We start from the raw sequence: 22765 nt of genomic DNA, 5'->3' as shown, positions 1-22765 counted from the left end.
CATTAAAATGGTGTCATTTTTTGCACCAGTGTTCAACTGTTGGAGGAGAAGGGTTTTTCCAAAGGGCAGGGATACATGTGTGTGCCGTGTTCACCATATGAATCAAGATAGATCGCTTGTAACTTTTAAGTGATTTTTGACCACCTTCTGCTGTTGGCTGTTTGCAATATCAGGTACACAAAGGCTGCTGTTGAATTTGTTCAAGGAGCAGCTGTCTAGCCTTGAGGACAAGAGAAGATTGGCACCAGCTCTGTCAGTATAGTGTAAATATCTGAGCTTGTGCCATGACCCTTGTGGTGTGCTGTTTTCTTCAGTTCATTGATGGATGTGCTCAAAACATAATTAAAGGACTTTAATTATGATTTTTTACGTTTATTCCTTTTTTTTAGCTATCAAGTAATTCCCTTACAGGAGGTGCTCTAAAGCAATGTGAAATGTCATTGTCTGTGAATAATCGCTCAGAATTTTGACAGTGAAAAGGATCTTATGTGGTTAAAGCATGAACAGCAGTGTATTTGCAAGGATACAACAATCTAGCAACGCAAAGTGATTTATCTTCTGCCACACACAGCTACGTCTGGTGTGAACACATAAGCCAAGAAATGAAATGTTAACCACCACACCACAAGCCTGGGCAGATTGCTTTAGAGTCAACACCCAAAAATTGAGAACTGGATGAGGGCTTGATTGAGTTTGCCAAGATTTGTTTGTCTTTCTGGCCAAATATAGAGGATATTCAGTTAATTAAACTCTTAAAGCCCCAGGCAAAATTATTCATGGGTCATGCACCAAGCTGCAAGTGCTGAGATGAATAATAGTGTCTGGGAAAGGTAATCTGTATTGCTTAGCCATATTTTATGTACGCATATTCATTCCCAAGCCATGAAACTTAAATGCAATTTTACAACGTCTTGAACCGCAAAAAATAACTAAATCTGGGTCTAGACAGTATACAAAAATTAGATGGATTTTAGAGAAGCAAAAGATATTTCCTTCCCTTAGTTATTTGTTTCCTGTGAGCAGGTAACACCTCATTTAGCCAACACTTATCTTTTCAGTGAAACAATGAATATCAAATCAGCATTTTCTGTTTCTAATAATCCTTTCCTTAGCTCTAATTGTGATTGCAAAATAAAAATGTTTCTTAAAAAAGAATAACAACCATGTTATACTTACCGGCTTTGTGCAATGATTTTGGTTCGGGTCTCATGCACATCGCTGGATTGGGATCAGGTTTAGGTAAGTATTTTGGGGGGCTGAGGGGGTAACTGCACACTGAAGGTTTGCATGCATGAAGTTTAGAATGCGTGAAGGTAAAAAACCCTAAGCCTTTACAACCATTTAAATAAAGAACCACTTACGGACCGCCCACCGTTGTTATACGTCAGAACTTTGAAGAGGGATATCGTTTATGTGGCAGCAGCTAGCTACCAAAACCCCAGTATCTTCTTCTTCAGCAGGCGGTCCGCTTTCAGATACAAGTGGTCTCTGTGGTGGATTCTCTGCGAGATCACTTTTATCAGCGGTGGGAGAGGGGGACCCCCTTCCGGCTGCGCTCCGGTGCCCTCTACCACTTACCGGAGCCGTCGGCAGCAGCGGAGGCGATCGGGTCCTTTCTCCTGTTAGGTATGGATATGAGTGAGGGTAAGATGGCCCCCGCCCGTCTCCATACCATTGCAGGGTGAAAGCAACATCAAAACGTCACTTCCGCCCATAGCTCTTAAAGCAACATTTTTATTTTTTACTTTTTTTTAACTACATTTTTTTTTCTTTGCCTTTTAGTGTAAATATGAGATCACAGCAGATCTCATATTCAAGAGGTCCTGTCATGCTTTTTTCTATTACACAGGATATTTACATTCCTTGAAATAGGAATAAAAGTTACACAATTTTTTTTTTAAAAAGAACAGTGTAAAAATAAAAAATAAAAGGTAAAATAAATAAGAAACAAAATATTTTTTTTTAAATGCGCTCCATCACGCCGAGCTTGTGTGCAGAAGCAAATGCATACGTGAGCAGCTCACGCATATGAAAATGGTGTATGAGTATGCACTTAGGGGTCGGAACTGTGTATGTATGTGTATATATATATATATATATATATATTTTATATCTACCATTGTTTAGATTGTGGAATGTGCTTACCTATGTTCCAATCTTCACAATTGGTACTGTGTAAACTTTTGATTGATTTGTTTGTAAAATTGATTACTTATTTATATGTTTGTTATTTGTAGACATTGGTGCATATAATGACTCTGGAAATACACTCCTGAAGAAGAGGTTATACTGTGAAACATGTCGAGTCCGAACTGACCTGGACAACATTCTGATTCCTCTTTGGATGGATACACGTTCTACTGTTCAGTTCATATTCAGAGAACCAATTTATATGCATTATATACCATGTCTTTTTAGGACTTTTTAATTATGTCTTTTTCTCAATAAATTTATATTTTTCTATATAAATGTGTATGTAAGTCCTTATGTTTTGACTACGTTTGTTCTTTTTACTTTTATTATTAAACAAGTGTGATTTAACTGTACTTCTGTCGCGGCCTAATTTTATGGTTTCTGACAGTAGGCGAAGGCCATGAATTCAGAAGATGTAGTCAATCCACTTTTTGGTAATATTTTTTCCAGATTGGATGAACTGGATCACCGCATGGATCAGTTTGCCATGGCGTTACAAATGCTCCTGAGTTGCACGGCTCACCTGGAATCTCCCACTGTGGCCGCCCTGATACAACCTATGTTGCAAGTTGAGCCTGCTGCTGCTCCAGTCTCTGTGCAGGTACCGTCTCGAGTATTACCTCTATAAGAGGTATGTCTGGTTCCGCTCTGCTTCCCCAGCGATTTGGGGGTGATCCAGTCCAATGCAGAGGGTTTCTCAACCAGGTTGAGATATACTTTGAGATGCTGCCAGAGGCGTTTCCCACAGACAGAAGCAAAGTAGGTTTTGTGATATCTTTGCTTTCTGAGAGAGCCTTGGCCTGGGCAAATCCTCTATGGGAGACGCAAAAACCTGTTATCTTGAGCTACCCTGAGTTTGTGGCTTAGTTTAAAAGGGTATTTGATGTTCCCACACAGTCTACTTCTGCTGCTAAGTGCCTCATGTCCATTGAACAGAGTATGAGAACTGTTGCCGACTACGCCATTGAATTACGTACTCTGGCAGCAGAGGTTGTGTGGAACAATGAGGCCCTCGTGGCTGCTTTTTCTCATGGTCTCTCGGATACCATCAAGGATGAGATAGCAGCCCGAGATATACCCACTGAGCTGGAGAAGTTGATCATTTTTGCCATCCTCATTGACTCCAGACTTGGAGAAAGACTCTCTTTTAAGGAGCGCTTGCGGAAGCCTCTTGTACGTATGTCTCTGAGCTTTGCAGTCCCACCTGTGCCTCCCTCACCTCCCATGCCTCCTGGTACCGAGTTGGTCAGTGTAGGTGAATCCATGCACTTGGGCTTCAGGCATCTCTCTGTGGATGAGAGACCCTTTAGGAGGAGGGAGAGATTGTGCCTTTATTGTGGCCAGGCAGGTTACTTTTTGAAGTCTTGTCCTACCTATCCAGGGAACGCCCGAACCTTGAGGTCCTGTCACGGACAGACCTTAGGTGGTGTTGTTTAATCCCCAGTTATCCTTTTCTTTGTTTTTCTGTATCCAGAAGGATAAGCCCCTGGTTCTGGTTACCCTTTTTTGGGCTGAGTCGTCCGTCGAGATACAGGCTCTAATCGACTCTGGGGCTGCAGGCTTGTTCATTGATGCTGTCTTTGTATCTAAGCACTCGATACAAAGCAGCTGCATAACACTCCACTTGCCATTGAGGCTCTTGATGGGAGACCTCTACAGCCTGCCCATGTGACTCATGAGATGATTCCGTTGTCCATGGCTGTAGGGGCTCTTCACCATGAGATAATCCAATTCCAAGTTATTTCCTCACCAAAGTTTCTGCTGGTTATTGGTTATCATTGGTTACAGAGGCACAACCCCTCTTTTGATTGGCTCTGTTCTGAGGTTCTCTCCTGGTCACCACAATGCAGTAAGACATGCTTCAAGAAGGTAGCCAAGGTCCTGTGCACCTCTTCACTCTCCTCTCTGCTGGAGGAGTACTGCGATTTTAGTGATGTCTTTGACAAATGTCAAGCCGGTAGTTTGCCTCCACCCCAGCCATATGCGCAATTGACCTTCAACCTGGTGCCATACCCCCTCGTGGCCGGATTCACCCTTTGCCGGTCTTGGAGGATAAGGCCATGGAGGAGTATGTTGCAGACGCACTTTCTCGAGGTTTCATCCACAAATACTCATCTCCTGCTGGTGCTGGTTTCTTCTTTGTGAAGAAGAAGAGTGGTGAACTGAGACCTTGTATTGATAATAGGGGTCTCAATTGTTTCACGATTAAGAATGCCTACCCGATTCCATTGATTACAGAATTATTTGACGGCCTCAAGAGAGCAACGGTTTTCACAAAGCTTGATTTGAGAGGGGCATACAATCTCGTGAGGATTAAGGAGAGCGACGACTGCAAAACTGCATTTAATACCAGAACAAGCCATTATGAGTACCTCGTAATGCCTTTTGGCCTTTGTAACTCCCCAGCAGTTTTCCAGGAATTTATTAACAATGTCCTCCGAGATTTGTTGCAGTTATGTGTGGTGGTTTATCTCGATGATATCCTCATACTTACTAAGTCCCTGGAGAGCCACCACACAGATGTCTGTTGTGTGCTTTAGAAGCTAAGCGAGAACAAGCTCTATTGTAAACTGGAGAAGTGCGAGTTCCACCGTGAACAGGTTAAATTGCTGGGTTATGTAATTTCCACCGCTGGTTTTTCGATGGACCTTGAGAAACTTTCGGCCCCAACCCATGGGTTTACGTCCTCTGCAGCATTTCCTGGGCTTTGCCAACTATTATCGGAAGTTTATTCTTAACTTCTCGCCCCCTGACTGATATGACCAGAGAGGATGGTAACCCACAAAGTTGGTCTCCAGAGTCCATTAAGGCCTTTGAGAGTCTCAAGGCTGCCTTTGTTTCTGCCCCTGGTGTTGGCACCCTTCTGTTTCTTAGAGCGCTATGCATCCTTGTGGCTACTTTTCCAAGAAATTGTCACCTGCAGAGTGCAATTATGGGATTGGGGACAGAGAGCTGTTGGCTATCATTTTAGCCCTGAAAGACTGGAGACATCTCCTCAAAGGTACCACTGTGCCGGTTCTCATTCTTAATGACCATAAGAATTTCACATTCTTGTCTGAGGCTAAATGCCTCTCTCCTCCTGTATGTATTAATATATTGGTTCTACAAAAAGGTACTGTATCATTTACATTATATATATATATATATATATATATATATATATATATATATATATATATATAAAACAAAAGAAAAAAGCTGCACACATACATAAATACTGTAAATAAAATTAAATATAAACACCTATAAGTGATTAATTGGTTGCAATAGTAGTGAAAAAAGTTGATCTACCCCTGTAATAAATCAAACATACCATAATTTATAAAAAAGAATTATAAATAACAAGTATTAATAATGAAATTTGAAAAATCCCAGTGAAGTGATAAAAAAGTCCATAAATGAAAAATAGTCCAGTGAAAACTTAATAAATACCTAAATTTCATAAGAATTCATGGGAAAATAAAAAATATTAGATTAATAGTAGCAATAAAAATGAAATGTAAAAAATACATATTAGTGATAATAATAAAAAAATGGTGATAATATGAATGTAATAATAATGTAAAAATAAAAAATAAAATAAAAAATAAAAAGTGTTCAATCTTCTGTGCAACCAAAACACACCAAGGATCATGACAACCACCACACAAAATATGCACGTACAAAAAGGCAAGCGATTTCATGCCCATAGTCAATCTCCACACCACCTCCTCAGACCATGATCACAGTAGGCTCACTTATTGAATGAAACTGGCCAGGACCGTCAACAGCAGCATGTGAAGCAGAAAGGCAGTACTCTGGATTCCAGGGAAATGGAAAGAAGACTCACCATAGCATAATTCCGTATAATAAATTTAATAGAAGTAAAGATATACACTTACATGCAAAGCAGTAAAAACGCCCATAAAAAATGCCGGCCGGCATGCAATCGCCCATCCAACCTACGCTGTATCGTGATGACGTCAGCACGTCTGCCACCCAATGTACGTTTCGTTGTAAAAATACCGTATATACTCGAGTATAAGCCGAGATTTTCAGCCTCTTTTTTGAGGCTGAAAGTGCCCCCTCGGCTTATACTCGAGTCGCCGCTGTCTGACTGCTCGATCAGCGTATCGAGCAGACAGACGGCGGACATTAATTTTCAAAAGCCGCGCCTCCTTCTCCGCCTCCGCCTGTGATAGGCGGAACACTGAATTTCCCAGCAGTCAGTGTTCCGCCTATCACGGACATCCGCTCATTCTCATACTACGGACGAGTATGAGAGGATGTCTGTGATAGGCGGAACACAGGCTGCTGGGAAATTGAGTGTTCCGCCTATCACAGGCGGAGGCGGAATTTTGAATTGTAGAATGGCCGCCGAGAAGAGCGGCGATCCATCGGCACGGGACGGAGGAGGCACGGCACGGCACGGGACGGAGGAGACACGGGACGGAGGAGGCACGGCACGGGGGAGGCACGGCACGGGACGGAGGAGGCACGGCACGGGACGGAGGAGGCACGGCACGGGACGGAGGAGGCTCGGGAGGACGGCGGCTCGGGACGGAGGCTTGGGACACAGGTAGGCTGGACACACACACAAGGCTGCACGGACACACACACACACACACACACACACACACACACACACACACACACACACACAGGGATGGATGGATACACACACACACACACACACAGGGATGGATGGATGGATGGATGGATACACACACACACACACAGGGATGGATGGATGGATGGATGGATACACACACACACACACACACACACACACAGGGATGGATGGATGGATGGATACACACACAGGGATGGATGGATGGACACACACACAGGGATGGATGGACGGACACACACACAGGGATGGACGGACACACAGGGATGGACAGCCATGTCTCACCCTCGGCTTATACACGAGTCAATAAGTTTTCCAGTTTTTTGGGGGTAAATTGGGGGCCTCGGCTTATACTCGGGTCGGCCTATACTCGAGTATATACGGTACTTATTCATATTTACAGTATTTATGTATGTGCACGACTTTTTTCTTTTGTTACCTTATTGTGTTTACGTGTAACTTGTAAAACTGAGCTGCAGCGATTTTTATTTGTACTAGTGTAGATTTAGGTTTAGCGCGGTATTTATTTTTCTTTTTGAGATATATATATATATACACACACACATACACACACACACAGCCAAGTGCTTTATTCAATATTGTCTATTGTCTAATTATTTAATATATACATACATACACATTAGTGTTTTCTTATTCAATGTATTTTAACAGTTTTAATGAGGGCACAAGCAGACCTTTGTTTGACACTGTCAAACTTAATTAATGTACCGTATATAACTTTCCCATATTCCACATAATTATTTCTAAACCACCTGTATAATATGTTCTATCTTATCAGGCTGTAGTTCAACTGCTGTCAAAATTTTATTTTCTAATTAGTGAACTAAAAATGAACTATCTTATCTCTGTGATTTGTATGCATTTCAAGGACTCAAAAGAACTCTGTGTAACTTGAAACTATTCTACTTCTAAGCAATCTTTTGCAAGCATGCACAAATGATTATAATATAAGCATCTAATTTCTCTAACATTTCCTCCCTGTTTATACTCATTTATGAAAATTCTTTGAGCACTTCAGCTTTCAGGATTTCACAAAGGTCCATCATATAGTTCACACATGAGAGTCGGGGGTAAAGTTCTTATACTTGTCCTCATCTGTTTCAGAATGAAGTGCAGAATAGAGTTCATTTAGATCTTTTTGGATAAACATAGTCTTTGTCAAGGATGTGTCAATGACCTATTGAAGGAGTCCTCAAACACAGGGAATGCAACAGCAACCACACAGGGTCAGTACTGTGGCTGCCATCACTATTGAGATTAACATATTTCTCACCAGTTCACCCCATTTACTGAACCATGTCTCAAAGAGTCCAGCCAGAGGATCTTCCATGCCAGAGTTTTCTGCCAGTTCTTTGAACAGCATCTGCATTCCTTACAGGGCCTTCGTTATGCTACCATGGGGGGGCTGTATTGTTAGGTATAAAGGTGCAACAAAAGGTTCTGAACATCTTGCACACCCCTCACTTCTCTGCCAACAGCATTTTAAAAGCAATACAATTCTGCCAGTCTGTCAATGAGGTTGCATCCAGTTGGCTGGCTACTCCTTTAAGGGCATCTCTGGTATAGTTCACAAACCTTTGCTGGTTATAGTAGATGTAGTTTATCCAATCGATAATCTTGTTAGGTTGAATTCACAAAAAGATTGAGGTGAATCCGGCAGATATCTGATCTTGTGCTTTGAATTCATTAGGGACTCCTCATGGTACGCCAATGGAATTAATGTAGACTAGATTGTCAAACGATCCTTGCGGTGCATTACTTTTCATTCAGAGGTGTTGTTTCTTCTCATATAGTTTGCAAATTCACAATCCATTTCCTCATCTTCCCTAGCAAATGGCTTAGGCTGTGGAATATAGTATGGTCTCCTATATAGTATCTCATAAGGTGTTAACCTTTTTGCTGTGGGGGTTATTCTCATGCTCAGCAAAGCTATTGGCAGACACTATACCCAGATTTTTTTCCAGTTTCCTCCATTAGATCCTCAGTTAAAATTTTATAGTACCATTATGTCTTTCCACGGTACCTGCAGACTTTGGGTGGTAAACACAATGGTTCTTTAAGTCAATATTATACCATTTACCAATCTGCTGTATTGTCTGGTTTACAAAATGCAAACCATTGTCACTGTAAATGAGGGAAGGAATCCCACATCTCGGAACTATTTCTTTTATAATTGCCTTGGCAACTGACTGCCCATCATTTCGAGTGTAAATCGACAATTACGAGAAAATACTTCTTATTTTCACATTTGTTTAGTTCAATGAAATCCATACATATTGTGTGAAAGGGGTAGGGGGCTGAGGAAATTGACCTCTCAGAGGTCTTAGTGACCCTTGCACGCGATATTTGTTACAGGTCACACAGACAACATTTTTTTTTTTTGTAATTTGTAAATCCATACTTTGTGAACACTTTATTAATCATCTGTGCCATCCCCCTTTTGAGACATGAGCCTTTCACCGTTTTTGTTACCTGTTTCTGGACTCGATCTATCTTATCAATATCTTTGTGTAAGTGAGGTCTCCAGAACTAGACACAGTATTCTAAATGAGGTCTCTCTAAAGATCGATATAGAGGAATAAGGACCTCCTTTCTCCTGCTGATGATCCCTCTAGGGATGCTTCCTAGAATTAAATTCACTTTCCCCCACTGTCTGGTCACACTGTTTTGCTAATTTTGCAATCATCAAATCTTTTTCCTCTTTAGTGCTGGCTAACACTGTACTTCCAATGTCGTACTCTTCCAAAGAAATCATTTTTCACTAGGTGCTTTATTTTACATTTAGAAACATTGAACTGCAACATGGATATACCAGTTAAAATCACTGACCCCAGGGGCTTCAGGCTCGGTTCACATAAATGCTTTTAAATAGGATATTTTGGTAATAATTATAAAAAAGTTTATTTTTATTTTTACAATAATTTGTAATATATTTTTTCAATAATTTGTAATATTTTTTTTTAATAATAAATCAAATTTTTTTTTGATTTAAAATATATTTAATGAGAATGTTGGGAGATAATACCTTATCTAGAGAATGTTTTCATTTCAGCCTTGGTTTGTAAGTCCATATTGTACTGATTACAAGTATATGGCCAGGATTCTGTATACTGCGCAGTTTTTAGAACTGTTCTAGCAGCTGTCCGGGACATGTGGGGTTAGCCTATCCAGATAGCAAGATAGCTAGATAGCAAGTGGCTGAACTTTTGACAAAGTCGTAAGTACAAAACATTAGGGTCGGACCGCACAGCATCTGGATGTCACATCATCCCTTGTCCTGAAAGTGACACGCTGGATTGACTGTTCGGCACTGTGTCGGGGATGAGTGTCTGACGGAGAGGAGAGACTTCATTGCTTATCTTTTATTGGCCTTTTTTAAACTTGCTTTGTGAGTACATTTTATTGGGTTGAAACTTGATTGTTTGAGGGTTATACAATGTGGACTTCTTAAAATGTAACTTCACTGTCAATCAACATTGATTATTTTTAATCCTCATGTTTCTAGTGTAGCGGCGGGCTCCTGAAGAGTTTTTCAAAGTTAAACTCTACCTAAACTGCAGTTAGGTTTGGGTTTATTTGTCTAAATTTGATTTCGGCATCAGTCTGACTGGACTGTGAGATGTTCGGCCTGGCCACAGGGGGCACTGTCTCTGGTGGCAGGAGTGGAACTATGGTCTGGTCAGGTGCTTAAATTACTCTCTCTCGGAGCCAGGTCAGTGGGAGTGGCCATCTTGCTGTGCTCTCTGGGAGAAGGTATTTAAGATGTGGACATCACGTGGTTCGGGGTTCCGGTCCAGTATGATGTGCTGATTACATGGTCCTGGTCCTCCTGACCAGCCCCCAGGAAGGCTATGGCCTGGGGTGCAGATCCACCGGACTTTAATGCCTCAGGGCTGGCTAGCCCAAGGCAAGGAAACTAAAGGAGGATACTGAGGTGGTTGGGTGCCATCTCCGGTTCGGGAGAGACCCATTGTACTTCAAGCATTCCAGGGGAGGACTCTTTAGAAGAACACCACGCATGATTTGGTTTTCTTAACAAGAGCCTGGAAGGGCTGAAGCAACCGAGAGAATCCGGTCTTGTGGATATCGCCAAGCAGGCTGAAAGATCCAGGTATCCTACAAGTGTTCTAAAGCTTAGTTTCCTACGTGTTCTGCAACAACGTCTGTGACAAAGACTTTGTTCTTGAGCAAGAACCTTGTTGGCTGCTAGGCCTTGTGAGAGAGGGACTGTCCAACCTGAGTTATCATCCAGCTGCGAATGGCTATTCTCTGGATGCTGTTAAAGTAAGCAACGTTTTTGGGACTTTGACATTGAGAGTACCTGAACTTCCTCTCCAACCCTCTGATCCCAAGTTGAAAGACTGTTCAATGGTTTTAGTTTTGCAAATAAAATCCCTTCAAGTGGATCTATTGTCAGTCTCAAGTTACTGGGTCATCTACCACGGGACATCCCCTAGACGTGCAACAAAGAGAACGGAAGGTAACGTTAAGCCCAAAAATAACCAGCAGCTCCTTCGGGGGTTAGTGCTACACTAGCATTAGTAAATATATAAGACAGTATATCATATTCACTTGTTTTAAACTTTTTTTTTTTACATTTATTCAGTTACTTCTTGGGTTCTTGCCTAGGCAAATGATGTCATACATCCCAGGAGTCTTTAAAAGGGGAGTAGAGAGGAAGGGGTTTTCTCAGCTAAGCACACTCTCCTGCTGCATGCTTGAGCTGCATGCTTGAGCTAAGGGCAGATGGATTCCAGGAAGTAAATGCTACATAATTCATCTTCCCCTACTCAAGATGGCCATGGACAGAAATGCTAGAGGGTGTTTTTCAAAGTTATTTCTCAACCAAATAAAGCATAGAGACATGGATGGATGGGAGAGTTTGCTTTGGATATGGAAAATTAATTAAATGGTGCTCAGATACAGTGACGATCCGCTTTAAAGGTGTCTGGACCTGGGAAAGATTTTTATGGGATATAGATGACATCACATTGGCCTTTTTTGCTGATGGTTCAGGTAACATAATCTGGTGAGTGAAATTGGATGGGCTGAGAGGTTGTGCACTTTCTCACGTGGTGGAATGAAGAAGATATTTATGGATAAAATAGATACATATTCATTCTTTCAAGTTTGGTGTGGAGCATTTACTGCACATATTACGAGTGCTCTTTGGACTGTTTGGTTCTTCTAAATAGACACTTAGTCCTAGTTCAACTGGTGTGGCTTTGAAATGGAACTACTTCTGGCTTGTGACTTCATTTAACAGAAGTCTATGCAAGTCACAATTAAATCATCAAAAAGTAGAGCAGGAACCTTTTTCATAATCGCTGCGACATGAGTCACGGCAATGTGAACGGTATCATTGCCGAAAATAGGCTGCGACTTGTCATGCGATTTGGAACTGTCAAATTGCATTATACGTCACACCAGTGTGAACAGGTGCTAAATTGATATGATTTAAAGTTGAACTCCAGTCTCCTTGGCAGTTTTCTCCAAAAAACACCCCCTTGTCTCTCTTTATTTGCACAATATCAATAGGATACTGTTATAAGTGTATTTCTTCTTATTTGTAAATATGAAATTCTTCAAAGGATCCCGGCAGACAGACAGCGGCCATTACTAGCGTGGCCTACCTGCTGCCAAGATTACGTGCAGCTGGATATCCAGCATGCACCTCCTGATCATGCGATTAAGCAGTAGGGACACAGCGTTGTGTACTGTGTTGTGTGTAGGTTGCCATAACATAGGCGGGGTCAGCGGAAGTTCCTGCCCCATTGTTATGGCAACCTGTCAATCAACACAGAACCTGGAAGGAAGGCAAGTGTGGTCCAAAGACTCCTGGGATAAATGACGCAGATATCCCAGGAGTCCTAGCGAATCACCTAATGATGAAATTGCCTAGGTGGCTAGGACCAGAATTACAGACTACATATTGAACAATAAGTTATTTAGAAAAAAAAATAATAATAATTACCATTACAGACAGTTCTGTGGATGGGCATTGTGTTGCAAGGAACATTTAGAAATGGGTGGAACTCTTTAAGCTTTAAGTTTTTTTTTTAACGATTGATGTGTGTATATTTTAGGTAACTAGAACATGTATATTTGTGTTCACAGCACTACTTCATATCTATTTAGTTAAAGTGGATGTAAACCCAATTCATGGAATTTGAGCTGGGCACATATATCTGAAGTATATCTGAAGTATTTTATTATCTCTCTCCAAAGCACTATGTCCCATGGCTGTCTCCTGCTCCTTCTTCTGTTAGCCTGATAACTTCTCACACGTTCTCTGAGATGGGAGATAGAAATGTGTGTCGGGGAGGTTGCTATAAATAGATTAGCGGTCAGCTTCCTGTCTAAGCCCTTGTACACACGGTCAGAGAATCCGTCGGAATGTGTCCTATCGGACCGCGTCGTCGGATAATCCGACTGTGTGTGGTATGCATCGGACTGATTCCGTCGGAATATCCGTCGGACCCAATTTTCTAACATGTTGGAAATATTTTCCCACCAACTGGGCCGGTCGGACATACTCCGATCATGTGTAGCGAATTTTGATCGGACCAAGTGCCACGCATGCTCAGATCAAATTCCTACATCAAAGCTATTGGCTGCTAGCCTGAATGTAGTCCCATCTACGTCATCACGTTCTGAAAGATCGGATTTTTCGACAACTTAGTCCGACCGTGTGTATGCAACAGTTTCGGACAAGATCCGATGGACAAAATCCGACTGAGAAAATCCGACGGATTTGGTTGTCGAAATCTCCGACCGTGTGTACAGGGGCTAAGAGCAGAGCTGTGCACATTTCTTTCTTCCTCTGCCTATGTGGAGTGGGGGTGTGTGCCTTTTTTCCAATCAGCTTTCTTGGTTGTACGCTAATAATCCACTCCCAGTGCTAACCAGGAAGAGAAAAACTTTATTGTGCACGTTCTAAAGGATATATAAAGCTGAAGACAATGCAGGGAGATTTGTTTCATCTCTGTGTATCATCTGAGGCTGTTCACTTCACTGGGTATATGTGAGGGTTTACATCCACTTTAATCTTTGATTTTGATGTAGATGTGATATATATGTTCTGTGAAAGTACTGTCAGGTGGAGTGAACAATTGCCTGAAAGTATTTTCATATCTGGGTGGAGGATAGGGATTATTAAAATCCCACAAACATAAATGCTGATTTTTGTTTTTTTATCTAATTCCATATGGGCTTTGTTTGCTTTTGTTGACCACTAACACTAAAGTATTGTTGCTCCCATTGGTGCTGGGGCATTTTTCACTCCCGCTGACACAGGAACATTTTTTTTTTCACTGATATAGAGCACTTATTTCTTTCACTGATGCAGGGGCATTTATTCCTCCCATTGACCAGTAATATAATGGGAGTTAGGTTCCATATCTGTAAGCTGTGGTTTAAATTACATTGTTCAGAACAGTTTCTGGCTGCTATTTAGTCCGTCCCCGTTTTAATTAAGATCTTCATTAAGGTAGGCTCTGACAAAGTGTTAGCACTCTCTGTCTATATTCTATAAGCAGAAAAGCATATGCAATGGAAGATTTTCTTTTTATTTAAATGTTTCTTTGTGCTGAGGTTTATGTGTGTCTGTGAGACTGCCAATTGTGCCACTTACTGCCACAATAATTAGGGAGTATTTTGTGGGTGCAAGGACTGAAGCATATGTGTGCAGTATTTTCAGTGACTAGTTTAGACTCTATTTAACCCTATCCATATAAGCTTCAACCAATATTCAGTTCAATATATACATGCAATTATTTGCATATCACCCAGCTGTGAGGGTGGCCCTGTTTGTCATGGTCTAAAGTTGGGAGATATGACAACAAGACCAGGCCTAATTTCCCTCACTGCAAAGCTTAAGCCCACTAACTGCCATTCAGTGAGATGTCTCAATGCCCAGTAAGGGCACCCAAACCAATAGGGATATAGTAGTTTTTGGGCATAGATTTGAATTCAAGATTCAAACAACAAAGTGAAACTAGTTTCAGAGAGGAACACAGAGGACAGTTTCCTGTCTGACAAATATAAAAGCAACACATGTAAACAAGCATTTCCCTGTTCTACCTAGTGACACTGAAACTGATCACAGCTCCCTGTGATCAGGGGCGGTGATCAGTGTGATGTCACATGTAGCCCCTCCCCCCAGATAGAATCACTCCCTAGGACACACTTAACCCCTGCAGCGCCCCGTCCTGGTTAACCCCTTCACTGCCAGTCACATTTACACAGTAATCAATTCATTTTTAATCATACTGATCACTTTATAAATGTGAATAATCCCAAAATAGCACCAAAAGTGTCTGATCTGTCCTCCATATTGTCGCAGTCACAATAAAAATTGCTGATTGCTGCCATTACTAGTAAAAAAAAATTATTAATAGAAAATGCCATAAAACTATCCCCTATTTTGTAGACGCTATAACTTTTGCGCAAACCAATCAATAAATGCTTACTGCATTTTTTTTTTTACCAGAAATATGTAGAAGAATATGCATCGGCCTAAACTGAGGAAAAAACTTTTTTTTATATATATTTTGTGGGAATATTTATTATAGCAAAAAGTAAAAAATAATGTGTTTTTTTCAAAATTGTCACTCTTTTTTTGTTTATAGCACAATAAATAAAAACCGCAGAGGTCATCAAATACCACCAAAAGAAAGCTCTATTGGTGGGAAAGAAAAGGACTTCAACTTTGTTTGGGAGCCATGTCGCACGACTGCGCAATTGTCAGTTAAAGCGACGCAGTGCCGAATCGCAAAAAGTGCTCTGGTCTTTGGTCAGCCAAATGGTCCGGGGCTTAAGTGGTTAAGGAACATTAATTTGATAGGCACAGTGTTTGAAATGTTTCAAATAATGTGCAGAATATATTTTACTAATACGACTATTACTAATAAAACCTGTATAAGCACCCATTATGCCACAATACTGTACCTGCCCAGCCACAAAAGGCAAATGAAAAGCCTGGCCTGTATTATGTCATTCATAGATGTGATAAATCTTGTCACATACTCCAGCAGCCGCCTTGCTGTCTGCTGTATCTCCCTGCAGCAGCACTAAAGAGACTGGACAGTTAATGCACTTCCCAATCTCCTGACATGTCTAGCACTCTTACATCATGCTCTCTGCCATTTAGGCTGTACTGTACATGATCACTCATCTGCAATCAGAATTCCATTGGGAATGAATAATCATATTATATGCCCTGTAAATATTTTATGAGCTACATGTTTTCTATCTGATAGATAACTTTCTTTTTTTTTTTACTTTCCCAATTATATGTTCATATTAATGTACTGAGCATTTTCTTCATAGCTGTGTCAGCAATGTTAAATGATCATTTGGAAATAAAACATACATCATTCATAATTGAAGAGGGATTACATTGCAGTGATGTGTCATAATCACAGCTACTTAGGCACTTCAATGACAGATTATATTTTCCATTTATGTGGAGGGCATATGAATTGCAAATTATGCATTTTCATTTCACATTAAATTCTCTCCATTATAAGGAAAGTCAACACTGATAAATTAATTGGGAATTTAATGTCCTTGCAAACATAGGGAAGGAGTTATAAAAAAGCCAACAAGGAGATGGGGCGGCAGCTATCCTGACCTAGGCAGATTTAAACCTGGAACGCCAGGCATAGCTGCCTTCTACCCTTTGCCCTCCCTCCCCAACTAATCCCTGAGTTTGTTTATTAAAATAATAAAAAGTCCCTTTTACTTACCTAAATCCATGCTCACAGCATGCACTTAGGTCTCTGGTCTCTTATCTTTTTTACTATGAATGAGGAGGATTCTTCTTTGGGTGTGCACTTCACTGCATGGGTGACGTAGATGCTTCCTTTTGGCTGTCCTGCGGTAAGATCTTCTCAGGATCCAGAAGACTGCAGTGGCATCTCAAATAGGCAACCAAGCACAGGCTGCATCACTGGAACCCCTAACTGTCACAAGCAAGCACAGTCACAAGCAAGCACAGGGAACATGGTTGCCAGCTCACCACACTTACCCTGTGCAGATCACAGCTGCGGCGGTGGCTCCCCCCCCTCTGTCTCCTCTGTGTCCCCACCATCACTCCATCTCCTGGCCAATAAGGTCTTTGGGCTCTCGGCCAATGGGGTCTTAGGACTCCTGGCCAATGGGGTCTCAGAACCCACTTCCTGATTGGTCAAGAGGAGAAATAGGAAGACATTAGTGAATATTAATTTTCTAATATCACACAACACGGTGGGCACAGGGCGCAGTGCTCTGTGCCCCAAGCCCACCCTTTTTTCAAGTCAATTAGAGCCTCAGGCTCTATTTATGTGAGTCTAAAAAAATAAAATACATAGAAATCCATGCGTCTGGTGCACTGCATGTAGATTAGGGGACTGGGGCGCATGGATTAGTGGGAGGCGAGGCGCCCGTAATGAGTGGTCGCCACTGGTGACAGGGGATCTAGCTGCTAAGCAGGAAATGAAAACCACTAGATCCCCAGTAAAAGCAGCACACAGTACACACATAAACAATTGTTAGGCACATGTTTAACCCCTTGATTGCCCTAGATGTTAACCCCTTCCTGTCCAGTGTCTTTAGTACTGTGACAGTGCATATTGTTGGCACTGATCACTGTAATTATGTCGCTGGTGATGTTATTGGCAGTTAGTTAGTTCCCACACCTTTAATGTCAGATTGTGTGCCGTCCTACTATAAGTTGCTGATCACCTCCATTACTAGTATAAAAAAATAAAATAAATAAAAATTCCAGTATATATACTATAGTTTGTAGATGCTATAACGCTCAAGCATGCCAATCAATATACACTTATTGGGATTTTTTTTTTTTTTTACCAAAGACATGTAGCAGTATACATTTTGGCTAAAATTGTTTAAGAAATTTGATTTTTAAAATTGTTTCTGGAATATGTTTAACCGCTCGCAGACCGTCATTATACTGTGACAGGTCAGCACGATCCCATGAACGGTTGTAGCTGTACATCAGCCCTTTAAATGTTAGCCAACCATGCAGGATCGTGGGCACGAGAGCCAAAACAGGGACGTGTGTGTGTAAACACACAAATCCCTGTTCTGTGAGGAGAGGAGAGACAGGTCATCTGTTCCTACTAGCTAGGAACAACGATATGTCTCCTCCTCTAGTCAGTTCCATCCCCCCACAGTTAGAAACACAAACGAGGGAACACATTTAACCCCTTGATCGCCTCCTAGTGTTAACCCCTTCCCTGTCAGTAACATTTATACAGCAATCAGTGAATTTTTTATAGTACTGATCGCTGTATAAATGTCAGTGGCCTCAAAAATGTGTCAAAAGTGTCCGATCTGTCCGCCTCAATGTCGCAGTACCACGAAAAATCGCTGATCACCATCATTACTAGGAAAAAAATGCCATAAATGTATCCAATAGTTTGTAGACGCTATAACTTTTGTGCAAACCAATCAGTATACGCTTATTGACGTTTTTTTTAACTAAAAATATATAGAAGAATATATATTGGCCAAAACTGATGAAGAAATTTGTGCATGCGCAGTGCGTGCCGGGCCGGGCGCCCACAGAGACAATGCCGGCACCACAGAGAGGAGGTGGAGAGGAGCGGGCTTCATTCGTCCACATCGCTGGACCATGGGACAAGTTCTTGTCCAATTAAGAAAAGTCAGCAGTTACACTTTTTGTAGCTGCTGACTCTTATATGGGTGGAACTCTGCTTTAACTCTGCTTTAACAACCATGTTGTCAAACATAACTCACAGTCGGTTCAGCTAAACACATTGCGGTATGAAGACAGCAGTACAAGAGTCAATACAGTGTGAAGACACAAATGGTTACCAAGGGTAGCAAAGGTTTTACCAGTGTGTACATGTAACAGTTGGGATAGCCTTTTGCAAGAGGTGTTGTCATGGGCAGTCTCTCTTTGAACGGTCCATCTCTCACAGCTATGGGAGCATATCAGCACCGCAGTGGTCCTCAGCCTGTGCACAGGTAACAAAGAGGAAGCGTTAAGTGAGTGTGCACATGAAGCCCGAGCTAGGTGCACGGCAGGGCCCCATTCTGTTACTTGGAGTGAAGTAGCAAAAGGTAGGCTGGATGGGTGGAAAAGGGCATTGGCTTAGCGTGTCTCTCTTAATTTCATCAGTGACTGCGGTGGTATACATTAACATTGAGGGAGTCAACTATAGTTGAGTCATCTGTTCCAGTAAAGATACCCCATGTGTAAGGCAGTGACCCTATGCAGGGTGCCTAGCATAGCCCAGAAGAACCCACCCAATGAGGAGGGGACATGCCACCTGCCTACCCTCTACACGTGGGGCTACATCTACTGCATACACCTGAAGACCACCTCTAGGGGGACCATGGCATTAGCTAGCTAGTTGGAACTTGTCTAGGCTTGCCCAGCAATAGTGAATGTGACTAAACATGTCTGCTTCCTCCTATATAAGGAGCATATATAGCATCTGGACCCGAAAGGACACACAAATACTCTGTGTGTGCTGTCTCTAGCCATCATGGCCAGTCAACAACTACCAAGGAAGTGGATCCCTCCAATTACCAATGCCAAGATACTGTATCAGCCAGTCTAAGGGTTTTGCCCTATGCCGTTCAGCCACTTGAGAAGAATTTCGGGTCCTCTGTCCCACCTGCAAGCGACGCCTTACTACACTCACCCCTCAGGCTTGCTGCATTTGCTACACTCCATTGTTTTGGCGCATGTTTGAAGAGAAACCACCTGATGAGATCAGTCCTAAAGACCTTCCTAAGGCCACCACTGCTGCCAGAGCTGATAGTCCAACCAAACCCACCCAGTGAAGATCCTTAAAACCCTTAAAGCCACTTTGCCAGCCTCCAGGGTTGACTTGTCATCCCATATCACCGAAGTGGAGACCACACCCAGTCGAGGAGACTATTGGAGCATCCTAGAACATCCTGGCCAAAGGATACCCTGGCCAAAGAAAACCCACTGATCCTGAGAACCCTTCACTCTGGTGACTGGTCCAAGGGATCTCCTGAGAAAGCCTAGCCTTTGACCTGGATGAGGAATTGCCACCACCATGTAGTTGTACATGCCTTATCCTTGTTCCCTCTGGCACATGTACCACTTGCACGTGAACCAGTTCTTGTAGAGAGAACTGGGCACAAGTATCTACACCTACCAGATGCCTATCTGCCCCATGGCCCAATGCATTATAAGGCTTGGATTACCTGGTTAACCCAGCTGCAGTGGTACACGGAGCACTATGTCATGCAAAAATAGGGGTGAGTGTTCCCCTATGCACCCGAACAATTGTTCCTTCAGTTAAAGGAGGAAAAAGCAGAGCTATATGGGAGAAGCTCAATGTCCCAGAACACATGTGATGCCTCCAAAAACAGGGGTGCATTACGCAGCAAGGATGGCTTGTGTTTTAGAGGATGGTATGTAAGCAGGTTGAGTTTAATGCTTCCTGGGTCTTTCTTGACAGGCTTTCTTGGATCCTGTGCTATATAAAAAGAGACAGGAGTCAGATCCAGAGAGATGTGTGTTGATGATGGAGAGTGCATAATACAGGACATGTTGCTGTTACCAGAGGCCATCCATACAGCTTACTGCCAAACCCAGAGCACCTTTGGATAAAGAGGATTCTAGAGAGTATGGGACCACTAGGATCTACCGATCACCTGAAGACACCAGATCTGGAGCTCTGCCACACTCTATTCTGTACAGATATGCTGGAACAGCTACTAAGCCTGAGTTAGGAATTAGGGTTGTTAGGGGGGGACTTTGCACTTTATATATGTTATATATGCTGCGTATTTCCAGTAAAGCTTTCCAAGCTTTGTTCTTCCACCTTTCAGAGCCATAGGCCCACTGAGGGTGGTTGGGTCTGCTTCCATGTAAGAGGGATGCGGGAATTAGCCATGTTCAGAAGGTGGCAAAGAGTGGCGTTTTTGTGCGTCTTACCTGTTTTTTTTAAATCATGTACAAGGAAAACAGTTACTCAGGTATCTCAAAATCACAAAATGTTTCTGTAATCTTTCGGACCTCTCTCCAATAGTCCTCTACTCTGGAGCATGACCAGAAGACATGCAGTTATGTCCCCCGTTCCCTCCGGCAGCACCAGCATGCATCTGTCCGAGATATTCAAGTAATATCTATGGAGAAGGGCCGAGGTTCAATACCATTGATAAAAGATCTTATAATTTGTTTCCTGTATTTTTGTACAGATTAAGGACTCAATGGAATGGATTATATTGTTCCTCCGTAAACATTGCATCCAGATCCAACTCCTGTTTCTGAAAGGATGGCAACTGGAAATTTTTAAAAGGTGTTACCAATAAAGTGTATATCTTTGAGATAGCGTGAGATAATAATCCTCTCGCCATACAGTATTCCTCAAAAGGGATTAAATTGCCCTCAAAAACATCAGGGGCATATAGAGTATATAAGAAATATCTCAACTGAGCTGACTGGCTAATTGATATTGGCCGGTTCCTAAGGTCAACATTTGAAATGTGGGCCATTCCCCGAATGTTATAAAATGAGAGGACTGGTATAACCCCCGGTCCAGCAGTTCATCAAAAGTCCCCCCCCCAGGCCCGTTGCGAATTGTGGATTCCCCAAAATGGGGAATAATGGCGATTATAATGTTCAGAGCTTACCCCTAGAGAAACACTCTAAACATTTCCGCAAAGTGGGTCCTATAAAGGGATGTGTGTTTATTGAAGATGGAAGGTCTCTGTAACACCAAGGGGCCCTTTGTAGAGAAACACTGCTCTGTGCCTGTTCCAGCTTTGGCCAAGTTTTATATCATCATGCCTACACCAATCTATCAGGAGGCCCAGATGTTCGGCCTGGTAATATTTTTTACAAGTTGGGAACTGCCAGTCCTCCATGTTGTTTGGGAAGAATCAACAGGGATCTTCGGATCCTCGGGTGCTTGTATGCCCAAATGAATCCAATAAAGAGTGTGTATATCCCTTTAAAATATTGCATCTGTATGCCTATAGGTATAGCCTGAAACAAGTATAGAAAATTTGGTAGTATGTTCATTTTGATAATATTACTGCTCCCAAACCCCTTATGCCACCTTTCCAAGAGCGTCCGCACCTCCTGAAAGAGCGGTAAAAAATTTAACTCAAATATTCACGAGAGGTCTACTGAGATCAAGGTCCTGAGATACTTCAGAGCCTGATCCGTCCATTTGAATTTATAGCTGGTTTTTAGTGATTTCATTCGATCAGCAGGGACTGACAATCCCATTGCCTCTGACTTAGAAAGGTTAATCTTGAAATAAGATAGAGTGCTGTAAGTCTCCATCTCCTGACACAGATTAGGAAGGGATATTCTTGGATTTGTTAATGAAAAGACCATGTCATCGGCATAAGCCGAGATCTTGTATTGGATTCTGTCTTCCATAAGTCCTTGATAATCAGGGTTTCGACAAATCTTACACAGAAAGGGCTCCAAAGAAAGGGCAAAAAGGGGTGGGGACAGTGGACATCCCTGCCTGGTTCTGTTAGTGATCTCAAAAGGTATAAAGGTGTAAATGCTTGGAATCCATTGGACCATGTTATTTCCTAGGCCTATATGTCGCAATATCGTAAATATGAACTTCCAGTTGACCCAGTCGAATGTCTTCACTGCATCTGTTCCTACGGGATCTTAGATGTTTTTGCCAATTATATTCAAAACCTTTATGGTATTGTCTCTTGCTTCCCACTTCGGGACAAACCCTACTTGATCAAGATAATTTAGAGAAGGCATTTGATGTTGCAATTGTAACACAAGGACCCTGGAGAAAAGTTTCAGGTCTGTATTTAAAAGTGAACTTGACCTATAGCTCCTGCATTATGTAGGGCCTTTACCCTCGATTGCGATCACCGTAATAAGGGCTTTCAAATATTCCATATGTAAGGAAATCAATTCGCCTAATCCATTGAACATCTTCACAAGGT

This window comes from Lithobates pipiens, unplaced genomic scaffold (assembly GCF_037356315.1).
Source record: "Lithobates pipiens isolate NorthernLeopardFrog02 unplaced genomic scaffold, aLitPip1_a1.2 Scaffold_16, whole genome shotgun sequence".
Classification (NCBI taxonomy): Eukaryota; Metazoa; Chordata; class Amphibia; order Anura; family Ranidae; genus Lithobates; species Lithobates pipiens.
The sequence above is the reverse complement of the archived record's forward strand: the minus strand, read 5'-3'. Positions refer to the sequence as shown.